Below are 12,972 nucleotides of genomic sequence, written 5' to 3' on the forward strand. Positions count from 1 at the left end.
ATGTGTCCACTGTTAGGTACATTCTTTGTCAAATGCATACTCTGTATAATATTGAGGAAAGTTGCATGCATTCCTAGCTTCTCAGACCTTTTAATCATATAGGGGTATTGGAGCTTATTAAAAGATTTCTAAATCCATATAAAGATCATGTGGTTCTTGTCCCTGCTTCTGCTGATGGCTTGTGTTACATTTATTGACAAGTATGTTGAATCCAATTGTACCCTACGATGAATCCTGTTCATTATACCTCAAGCAGCACCATTGGTTGTTACTGGAAATAACGGTTACTGGATGTGGAAACTGATCCCAGGAGAGGAATGGAACATGGAGGAATGACAAAGTTCAAGTTAATATGTGATTTCCTTTTTACTGTACAAGAAAACAATCCCAAGGCTTGAAGGAAACTCTGTCCCTGACTTTTTCGAGTGTGTTATTTACTCATATAAAACTTTTCTGTAAACTTTTAGTTGAGTATTACAAAAAGAAATGTGTTATTTGAAGGCCAGCATAGAACAAAAAGAAATAACGTTGTTTTAAAAATGTTCTACTGCAAAGAAACAAAGACATGGAAATTTTAAAGTGCCTTATGCATGGATATTTCATTCCTGAGATGATCCTTTTGTTGCAGGAGTCAGTTATCAATTACTTAGTATGGTCCTGAGTTCTCCTTAGCAATAAGGATTCCAAAAAGCATGATCAAGTGAGTATGATCAACAAAAGGAGCCCCTTCTCTTAAAGGAGTATTCTTTTAAGGAGGGTCCCAAAGAAATATCTGTGTTGCTTTTGTTTGCTTGTTTAGTTTGTGCTGGTTGTGGAACTTGAACCCTGAGGCTGGACCTTGTTCCTGAACAGTTGCCCTTCCTGCCCACCTGCCCCCAAAGCCAATACTCTACTGTTGAGCCAAAACTCCACTTCTGGATTTCGGGCGTTTAATTAAAAATAAGAGTTTGACAGACTCTCCTGCCTGGGTTGATTTTGAACTAAGCTAGTAAGAAAGCTATGTGATATCAGCTGTATAGACTTCTCTTTTGAAATAAGAAATATTAGATGAAGTTTATTGTAAAGCTAATATTTGACAATTTTTAAAAGAAGAGATTATGTCCAGCAAAAAAAGCCATAACTTAAATAATTCAGCAAAAGTAAGTACACTGAATCATTTTGGAATTATTTTTTCTGCTTGGAAAGATTATTGAACTTGTCGTTTCTTTTGTGGAAACTTAAAGTCACATTTCACTTTTTTTGTTGGTCGTGGGGATTGAACTCTGACCCTGGGCATTATTCCTCGGCTCTTCAACTCAAGTTGAGCACTGTACCACTTTAGCCCCAGCACCACTTCTGGGATTCTGGTGGTTAATTGAAGAAAAGGGTCTCGTGGACTTTCCTGACCAGGCTGGTTTTGAACCACAATCCTCTAGTCTCAATCTCCTGAGTAGCTAGCATTACAGGCATGAACCATCAGCACCTGGCTCATATTTGCATTTATGTGCACTTAATGACATTATGTAGACAAAGTATGGAAATTTGAAACAAATGATGACATTGCAGCTTTTCAGAAAAATTGAGGTAGCAATAAATATGTCCTCCTTTTCCATGTTGTTACATTAATGACTCATGGGACCCTTACATTAGCATCCTCTGCCATCTGTATATTTGTATTTAGTATCAGGAAATGTTCATAGTGAAAAATAGAAAGACAGATTTTTAGAAAGCAAAGGAGATTGAGTAGGAAAGAACAGCACAGAAAGAGATACATTTATCACACAGATATTAAGAACTAGCCTAAGAGATTTAGACTGCTAAAGGCAATGAGGAATAAGCTTAGTTGATAACTAGTTCTTCAATAACCAAAAATGGTTCTCAAGAACAATTTCTGGTACACCTTAGTTGCTATCATTTATTCCTTCCATCGAGTTATTCCTTCTATTCTGTCACAACTGTTAATTAGCCTCTGCGTTTTTGGTACTATGATTGACCAAAAAGATTTCCAAATGTCACTTAGACTCTCTGTGATTAGCAGTGACCACACAAAATCCTGGCATCAGTTGCTTTGACCTAATGACCAAAACTTTTTTTCAACAGAGTATGCTATTATAAGTAAAGCATATGAATAAGGGACTATTGTCAGGTGTCAGTATGGAAGGAGCAATTATATATTCAAAGTATGGTTTCTTTATTTTGCATTTGCTAACTAAATGTTTTTTTTTTAATTGTGAAAATACTGTACAGAGGAGTTACAATTACATGTGGGCAAGATAATGAGTACATTTCTTATCAAGTATTGTGGCCTCCTCCTTTGTTTCCCCTTCCTATCCCTTACCATCCCTCCCATCTCTACCGCCTCCCCCCCTGCCAAAATTGTAATGTTCGTTTTTCAACATAACGACTTGTACTTCTCGTTATTAAAATGGGTCCATCTGTATCCCTATTTAAACGATTTTTTTTCCATTCCCCTCCACAAATTATACCAACATTAAATACAGTGAAAGCAGGGGTTATATCGTGTGTGGGGGGACATAAAAAGCAACAAAGAAATCATCTTATAAATATATTAGAAACAGTCACATGAATGAAAAAATATTTGAATACTTTTTTTTATTGCCAGTCCAGGGGCTTAAACTCAGGGCTAGGGAATTATTCTGAGCTTTTTTTTATTTTTCTCAAGGCTAGCACTCTACCACTTGAGGCACAGCACCACTTCCAGTGTTTTTCTGTTTATGTGGTACTAGGGAATTGAACCCAGGGCTTCATGCATGCTAGGCAATCACCGTACCATGAAACCACATTCTCAGAATCCTAAATGAATTTCTTAAGAAGGCATGATATTTTGATTCTGTAACTATGTATCATAATTTTGGCCAGGTGCTAGAAAATGATGTAGAAAACAGTTCAATATGAGAAGTCCAGTAAGGCTGGATGGAAAATGAATAACCGTCATGGTCTAGCCAGGGTACAGAGGAGCTTATGTCATGGAGCTGTTTCAACAGGCTGAGCGAGACAGCTCCTGACCCACAGCCCACCTCCAGAATGAGAGGGCCACCATGGGTTCTAGCCACATGGAGACAATGGGCCACCTCCTCCAGCACACATTCAACCAGTTCATGTGAGAGAGAGGGAGAAAGAAAGTGAGAAGTACACTTAAACCCTGTGCCGGTGGCTCAGAACTCTAATCCCAACTACACAGGAGTCTGAGAAATGAGGATCATGGTTCATAGCCAGCCCGGGAAGGAAAGGCTGTGAGACCCTTATCTCCAAAGATCCACCAGAAAACTGAAAGTGGTGCTGTGGGCTCAAGTGGTAGAGCGCTAGTCTTGAGCTGAGGAGCTCCTGAACAGCGCCAAGACCTAGAGTTCAAGCCCCATGACTGACAAGAAGTGGACTTCCCACTACAAAAAGTGGACTGAATAGCACCCATTTAACTAGGGAGCATGGTAGAGAAGTCAGGCCTAGCTTCCTGTGAACTTGAGGTCATAAGTAGGTCACCCAGCTTCTCCATGCTTTGTTTTCCCCAGTTGCAAAACTCAACACAGTGAAGGATACCCTTCTTCATGTGGATAGGGTAATGATGAAAGAGAGCCATGTTTTGTTGCATAATCCCACACCGGTTGCCCCGTTAATAACAGGGGCCACCTGAACCCTTTCCAGGTATCTTCCTGTCATATGCTCACAGAATTGTCGAGAACATTACCTGAAGGCTACTCCCTCTGTGCCTAGCCATGTTTCAGAAATCTCTCTATATAAATCCCTTGTTTCCTCACAACTGTCCTGTGAAGAGACTGAGTTCCAATGGTTGTGGCCCTACCCAGAGCTTTATCTGTGGTCAAGAATCGGCTGCCATGGACTAAGAGTTTGTGATATCCATCTAAACTGATGAGTGAGCATGGCTCTACATGTCTACCATCCCAACTACAGAGGACCAGGACTGGTGGAGCATACATGTCACAGATAGGAGGACCGCCTGAGCTCAGCCCAGCCTGAGCATATATTGTTTCTGAGAAATGCACAAGACAGAAAGGTGGCTCCTCAGAGCCAGGGAGAGGAAACAAGCAGGGGGTCTCAGAGGGGTTTCTGACCCGAGTTGGGAATGGTATTGGGGCGGCCACTCACCTGTGCTGCTGGGAGACACTGTTGGCAGCTGATCCAGGTAGAGCAAGCAGGGATGGCGGTGACATGGCAGACACATGGACCCAGAGCAGAGGACCAGGGGCAGGGACCAGGTCAGGGCCTTAGGCCCGCTGAGATTTGAAATCCAGCACCACAGGAAGGGGGGTAGGGGGGTGGGGCATGTCAATTTCTTACTATTCTCCAAAGTTACCTTGAGTCTCTTGCTCACCACTCAGCCACCTCTACCTTCCTTAACTGCTGGTAGTGGTGTACTAAAAGAGGGAATCCAGGTGCTACCAGGCATCATGGAATGTGGGCGTTGCAACCATTCTTGTATCCCATTGGTCAGAAAGAAACATGAAATAATGGGGGTGTGGCTAGAATCCTGTGATGCAATCAGCATGGGCAGAATCAAGTTGACAGGGGCTCTCCCAGCCCTTTTCCCAGGGAACTCTGTCCCATTCAGTTGGGGACAAGAGGGAGACCGCTTTAGCTGGATGGCTGCACAGATTGTTGTTTATGTCTGTTTGTTACCAGTTCCGAACCTTGAACTCAGGATCTGGGCACAGTCTCTGAGCTGCTTTTGCTGAAGGCTGGCCCTCTACCACTGGAGGCACAGGGCTTCTGGCTTTGTTGGCACTGAAGTTGGACAGGGTCTCAAGGACTTTCCTCCTGAGGGTGACCTTGACCATGATCCTCCCATCACAGCCTTGTAAACGTCAAGGAGGAATGTTGAGAGCCACTGGTGCCTGCCTAATCATTGGTCTTGCTGATGTTCTTGGACAGAACAGTGAGTTCCCTATTCTCGGGTTTAAGTGGGGGGAGCTAGAACCCAAAGTTCGAATCCTGGGGCTGCCACCTCCAAATGGCAGGAGATCCTAAGACACTCATTCATATCCATATGAATACAAATAGGATGGGATGTATGTCATGATTGAATGGGCAGTTCTTGAATGATTCTAGGATAAAATTGTACATAATTATATTATAGGACACTAGTCGATTTTATTTAATACTTTATTAAGCATTTACACAATCACATTCATAAAATGGAGGAATCATGAAATACCTAAGAATTGGGCCTCACATACTATAAAGGTGCCATTTTTCTGCCAGGACTGGGATTTGAACTCATGGTCTGGGTAACACTGTTGTACTGTGTAGGAAGGGGAATCTGGCTTCCTTGAAGTCAAGAAATTCAATTCTGTTCCTTAGGCCTGAAATCGATCCCCACCTATTCATGTACAATTTAAATATATGATTTATATTTATATTTATATACATACTTTCACTCCATATTGCATTCAGTGTAGTTATTGCATTTTTTTGTTTTATTTATGTATTGACCATTTATTTATTGATTATTATGACACATAGAACGTTGGTTACATTGATTACATAGGATATAAACCTGCATATGTATTCCACTTCATACCTGACACCAGGACATTCACAGAAAAGGAAAACGTGTCAGCATCAGCTTCTTATTCAACGATTCATTGTTTGGGAGTGCTGGTATCTGATCTCATGGCCTACAGGGCCAAATTCATGAATGGTTGAGTGTGAACACACCCTCCTGGGGCAAACTGAGCTGACAGGCTGTTCCCAGGACCTGAGATCGAGCCCAGGAGTTAACAAAATATGAACAGATTGACATGCAGATGACAGTATACTAATAAATATATATCTTTATAGAGTGCCAGAGATGTCTATACGTTATTCAGTTATAAGACTACATTCCTACCAATTCTTGGGTATTTATTACGCGTCCATGTAATTAATGTTATTGTTTTCATCCTTACACTATTAATGAAATCAATCAGTGTCCTGAAATTATTGTGTTCCTGTAAATAATAATATTCTTTTAATGCTTCATAAATATTAAATAAAATCAATCAGACTCCTGAAAACACTCTGTCTAATTTTATAGGAGCATCATGATTAACTCATTCAACTGTGACACTGACAAAAATCCATTGTTATTCCTATGGATGGGAACCAGTTTCTTAGTATTTCCTGCCATTGTTTGGTCAGGTCCTATGTTGCCACGGGAGCCTATGGCTTCCCTAATAGTCCGCCAACCTTTAGCAATGCAAGGTGAAGTACCCTTTGCAACAGTGTCATTCAGACCTAGGAGGGTCACCGTGCAAAGGAAGAAAACGTAAAAAGGCCACATTTTTTCTGTGCATTGTTTTCCCTGAAAGGCCTGATCCCATTAGCAGCTGTGGGTCCAGTGGCTACATCACAGCCTAGAGTGATCAAAGCTGAGGTAGAATTGCCACTACCTGAGTTCAAGCCCTGTGCTTGACAAAATAAAAAAAAACCATACAAACATACATACATGCATACATACATAAATACATTAAAAATATTTAAAATATTATGAGGATCCGTGGCTTGTAATTCTTGCCATTTTTTCTGCCAGGCCTGGTATTTGAACTCAGGGTCGGGGGAAATCTGCAGCACATTGGGGGATGGGAAGATCACCATGCTGGAAGACAATAAAGAAAGGCCTGTTCCTAGGGCCTGAATTCAAAAATAATATTCGTATACATTTTAAAAACATGATTTATATTTACATGCAAATGTTTACTGTATGCTGTGGTTAGTGTATTCATTTTTTATGTTTTATTTATTTCTTATGCATTTGAGTGAGTATGATCACACATATAACATTTGTTGCATCCTATTACATAAGACATAGATTTGCTTATGTATTCTACATCATTCCTGAGGCCCAGGACTTTCACCGATAAGGAAAACAGTGGGACAATTGGGTTTTCCCACAGGATTAAGTTTTTGCCAGTTCTGTGCCTTGAACTCAGGGTCTGACAGGCCCACTTCATGAAAGGGTAAATGTTAGCACACCAGTCTGATGCAAGTGAAGTTGGTGGGCACATTTGAGGACCTGAGATCAAGCCGAGGAATGGCCAATATATAAACAGATAGATGTTTAGATTGCAGTGTGTGTGTGTGTGTGTGTGTGTGTGTGTGTGTGTGTGTTTGTGTGTGTGTGTGCATGTGTGTGTGTGTATTAACATATGTATATGCATCTACAAAGGTATACAGAGAGAGACAGAGATTTATTTAGATTCTAGTGTATAACCATATATAAAGAGTGATATCTATATCTTATTTTCACATATTCTATTACTAACAATTATTTGGTCTAAAATTATGCCTCCATTAATTAATCATGGTAGGATACTTCATAAAGAATTAATCAATGATCTATATTTATTGCATACAATCTTATACTGGAATGACTATCTAATTAGTAATTCAGTTAGCACATTTCAAACATTCTATTAGTGTTCCTATAGATAGGAACAAGTTTCCTAAGATCTTCAGCCATGTGTGGGTGGCAGGCCTAGGATCGATCTCAGGGCCTAGGTATCTGGGTTGGACTGATCTTCACTGACAGCCCCCCAGCCTTCATCCATGCAATGTCACCTACAATTTTCAAGCCAAGTCATTGAGCCCCAGGAGGGTCACAGTGCTAAGTAAACAAAAGCAAACCTGTTGTGTAAAATTACCTGGTTTTTCATCATCCATTTTTGTTGGTTTGCTGTATTTTTGCCAGTGCTGGGAATTGAACTCCGGTCCTAGGATCCCTGGGTGGGTGTAAAAGCTGCATCCCAACCTAGGGTAATCATGATTTAAGACACAATAAAATGCTTCCTTGAGCAAAAGGAGATCAGGGAAAATGTCTAGACTCACAGTTCCAGCCTCAGGTCCTGCCACAATAAAAGAGCCAGTAACTCCATGTGTCTGTGTATATATGCATGTATTTGAATTGGTGAAGAGCCAGAGTTGCTATGAAGAATGGCACCTAGCTAGGAAATTTGCTTTGAATAGAATGATTTCTGAGCACAGAGTGTGCATTCAAGACAGTGCATGTTCCGGTGCTCCCCACACTGTTCCCAGTTAACCTGAGGGGGTCTCCATACCCCAGGCTGCTGTAGGAAATCTGCCTCATTGTTGGATCAGGCAGACAATAAGCCTCACTCCTGTGCATCTGGGTAACAAACAATTCATCCAAGCCAATTAGTGAGGATGAGTGTGCCCAGGCTGTTAAGGTTAGGAGAAAAAGGCCTCTTTGAACCCCAAGCAATCTCTCTCCCCTGTGCTCTGTTTTGACTGGAAGCTTTCATTTGTGCCACCTGCCATGGCAGACCAAGTTCCCTATACTCATCCTGTCCTTGTTAGACTATGTTTCAGTGTTGAAACAAACTGCTACCATTAATTCAACAGTCCTTCTCATAGACAATTAGGGAGCTGAACAGAATGAAATGATTCATTATTGGCAACGGTGCCTCCGTGTGTGTGTGTGTGTGTGTGTGTGTGTGTGTGTGTGTGTGTGTGTGTGCGCGCGCGCGTGCGCGCGCATACACCATCCTGGTGATTGAACTATGGACCTAACCACTGTACCTGAGTTTCTCCTCTATAAGGACAGTACTCTTACCACACAGCCACTTCAGGATTTTTTTGTAGGGATGTGGTACTGAGGATTCAAACCCAGGGTTTCACACACACAAAGCAGTCTACCCCAAAGAAACATTCCCAGCACTCCAATTCAGGTTTCTTTCTTTCTTTTCTTGTAAGTTGGAGGAGTTGAAGTCTGGGCCTGGGTGCTGTCTCTGAGCTCTTCATCTCAGTCTAGCACACTACCACTTGAGCTACAATGCCCCTTCAGGCTTTCTGGTGTTTTATTGGATATAACTATCTCAAGGAATTTCCTGCCAAGGCTGACTTCGGACCGTGATCTGGGATACTTTTGAAATGAGATCCTCAGCTTCCTGAGCAGGCAGAATGATAGACCTCAGCTAAAGACATCTAAGCCATGACACTTTGCTGCAAGTGGGTCCTTGGCTCAGCATGGTAGAACATGAGCCATGAGCCCAAAAAGAAAGTCAGCATCTATGCTCTGAGTTCAAGGTTCATGATGGAGTAACCTAAATCAAAACAATTGTCTGCAGTAGACAAATCACTAGAGTTTAGTACATACATAAATTTGGCCCTGCCTTGGGGACATATCTGAGCCTCAACTTTCTCATCTGCACATTCATCTTACTTGTGTAGCTCTTATAAGGACCAGATGAAAGAATACAACTCGTGAAAGACTTAGCACATACCACCCTGTGAAGGACTCAGCACTCAGTACCCCATGGACAACCAAGAAATACTCAACACCCAGCACCCCAGGAAGGACTCATCACATAGCTATATCCCACAAACTGTCATTAGAATTAGAGTGCTTTCATCACTATCACCGTTCTTTCAGATACACATCACAAACCGCACAAGTTCACATCTAATGGTTTAGAGGGATGTTTTGTGGGGGAGAGTCATCAGCCTCAGGGATTTCACTCATAGGTTAGAGGTACTGTCCTAAGATCTTTTCCTTAAGGCTAGATCTCTACCACTTTCAGGCACAGCTCAGAGTCTACCAGACTTCCTGCCACGGCTGAGTTTTCAACCCCCAGTGTCTGATCTCACCCCCTGAGCAGCTAGGGGTGAGCCAGCAGTGTCTGGTTCCATGATGCTGTGCTGCATCTATTGACCTCTGGCTAAGTCAGGTTACATGACAGCCATCAGTTTCAGACTCCCAGCTTGCTCTGTGATGAGGTATTTGAAATCCTGGCTTTCTATAATTGCAGTCAGAACATTCTACATTCTACCTTGTTTTTGGTTCCAGTATTGGGGCTTGAGTAAGGACCTAGACACAGTCCCTAAGCTTTCATGCTCAAAGCCAGTGCTCAACTGCTTGACAGCACTACTTCCGGGTTTTCTGTGCATGTAATAGTGTGGAATTGAACCCAAGTCTTCATACATCTAGGGGAGCATTCTACCACTGAGCTCCAGGAATGACAAGTGTAGAAATAGATATGTAGATTGTAACAGATATATATATTTATGTATGTATATATATGTATATATATATGAAACAAGACAGAGATGTCTGCCTATTATTTAATTATATATATTATATTACTAACAATTATCAATAAATTATTCCTTCCTGTATTGAAGTATTATGGTTGAATACATAACAAAGTATCAATTGAAAATTATTCAAAATAGTATAATTATTGTGTATAATTTTATAATATAATCATACACTAATGTAATTGTTACTTTACAACATTCCATCCATAAGGATGTATATCGGAATGCATTTCTTAGGATATACTACCATTCATAGGTGGGAGTCCTGGGATTCACGCCCCAGGCCTAGGTTTCTGCTTTGGGCTATGGCTTCCCAGATAGCCCACCAAAATTCAGCAGTGCAAGGTCATGTACACTTTCCGAGCCCTGCTTGCCATGCAAAGGAAAAAAAATGTAAAACCGCCTCTGATACTTCCGAGTTTTAACCTTCTCCTTTTTCCCCCTCTCTTTTCTTCTTTTTTTTTCTTGGTTTTGGGGTCAGAACTCTGAGTCTCGGTGCTGTCCCTCAACTCTTCAGTTCAAGGCTATCACTCTACCACTTGAGCCATAGCACTACTTCTGGCTTGTTTCTGCTTATGTGGTACTGAGGAATCGAATCCATGGCCTTATGCATGCAAGGCAAGGACTCTATTACTGAGCTACCTTCCCAGCACTTTTTTTTTTTTGCCAGTCCCAAGATTTGAATTTGGATCCTAGGATCTCAGGATGGACTGTGGGTCCAGAGCCTGCACCCCAGCCTAAGATGATCGAAGGTGAGGAAGAGTTACCAGGAGCTGAGTTCAAGCCCCAGGCCTAGCCAAAAAAAATAAGGCCCTGGCTTGGAATTTGCACCATTTTTCTGGCTGGCCTGGGATTTGAACTCAGGGTCTGGGTAACTGTGGCACTGTGGGGGAGAGGAAGCTCACCGTCATTGAAGACAAGAATTTAAGCCCAGTTTCCAGGGCCCGAATTCAAGCCCCAGCACTGAAAAAAATAATATTCATATATGAGATCTATTTACATACATGGGTTTACTCCATATGACATTTATTATCCATATTTTTTATTTTATTTAGTATTATTACATATATAACATTTATTTCACCTTATAACATTGATTTATTTGAATATGGATTATACATCATACTGAGACCCAGGACTTTCATAGAGAAGGAAAAAAATGTATAAAAATTGGCTTCTGACTCCACATACAAAATTTGGGCCATGCTGGGCTTTGAACTCACAGCCCACAATGCCCAATTCATGAAAGGATCAGTTGTAGTACAAAAGCCTTTGGCAAACTGATCTGCCAACCAGTTCTGAGGACCTGGGAACAAGCCATAGTTGTGGCTGATAGATAAAGATATAGGTGTAGATATAGATATGGATATAGATATAGATATAGATAGATAAATAGATGTGTAGTTTACAATATATATGAGAGAGAGACAGTGTGAGGATATTAAATTATATATATTATGAATTATTATTAAATTATGCCTCCATTTAATGAAGTATCATTGTTGAATATTTATTAAAGCATTAATGTAAAAGAAGTCAGTATTCTTTACTTGGGAGAATTATACAAAATAGATAAAATGGAAGACATAATCCAATACTTTTTGTGTGGCCTTCTATAAAACAATCATGAACTAACTGCCAATTCAATTGTTACTTTTATAACATTCCATTAAACATTCACATGAATAGGAAAGACTTTCTCAAGATCTCCCTCCATTTGTAGGTGGCAGTCCTGGCATTGGAACTCCAGGCCTGGGCAGTTTACTTCAAAATGCAAACCATTAGAATGAAACTGTGAAGATTTCAGTTTCTCACAATGGGAAAAAGAACAAGAAGAAAAGAAAGCCAGGTGTCATTTGTTCCTGCCTGTAATACTAGCTCATCAGGAGTCTGGGAGGTAGAGAATGCCAGTTTGAATTCAGCCAGGACAGGAAAGTCCACAGCACTCTTATTTCTGAGAGACCAAAGGAATAAAAACTCATCATCAGTGGGGCTGTGGCTCAAGGAAAGAGCACTACCCTTGAACAAAAAGAGCTCAGGGACAGTGCCTAGGCTCATAATACAACCCCTGCACCTGCCAAAAAAAAGCAAAATAAAAAACAAGTAACTCCATGTTTCCCCATGTATGTATGCATGTATTTCTATCGGTAAAGGTCCAGAGTCCCTATGATGAAAGGCATCCAGCTAGAATATTTGCTTTGAATAGAATGATTTCATAGCACAGACCGTGCTTTCAAGACAGTGCATGTTCCGGGGCTCTCTTAACTGTTCCCAGTGTAGCCTGAGGTTTTCTGCACACCCCAGGGTGCTGGAGGAAGTCTGCCTCATTGTTGGAACAGGCAGACAAAAGGCCTCACTCCAGTACAGCTGTGTAATAAACAACTCCATCCAGGCCAATTACTGAGGAGGAGTGTGGGCTGGCTATAAAGGCTAGGAGAAAAAGGCCTCTTTATACCCCAAGCTATCTCTCTCCCCAGTGCTGTTTTGACAGGAAACCTTCATTTGTGCCACCTCCCTTGGCAGGCCAAGTTCCCTGCATTTATCGTGTCTTTGTTAGACTATGTTCCAGTGTTGAAATAACCTGTTACAATTATTTCAAGGTTCTTTTTGGCAGGAAACAAGGGAGCTGAACTTAACGAAATGATTCATTATTGGCAACGGTGGCTTCCTTGGTTTCTGGAAGCTTGCTAAATCTAAGCACATGTGTAATATCACAATGCTCCCTGTCATTTAGGGCTGGTGATGCTCATCAAGTTTTGAAACCTTTGACCTCTCCTAGTTTGGCCCCCGATGACTAGGTTTTGGGGTTGAACACAGGACCTGGGTGCTGACCAGGAGCTCAGAATAGAAGCTCAGTGTTTTACCATTTGGTGTCACACCTTAAATTCTGGTATCTGTGTTTGTGTATGTGTATGTATGTGT

The sequence above is a fragment of the Dipodomys spectabilis genome, unplaced genomic scaffold, assembly GCF_019054845.1.
Source record: "Dipodomys spectabilis isolate Male_0828 unplaced genomic scaffold, ASM1905484v1 ptg000589l, whole genome shotgun sequence".
NCBI classification, from domain to species: domain Eukaryota; kingdom Metazoa; phylum Chordata; class Mammalia; order Rodentia; family Heteromyidae; genus Dipodomys; species Dipodomys spectabilis.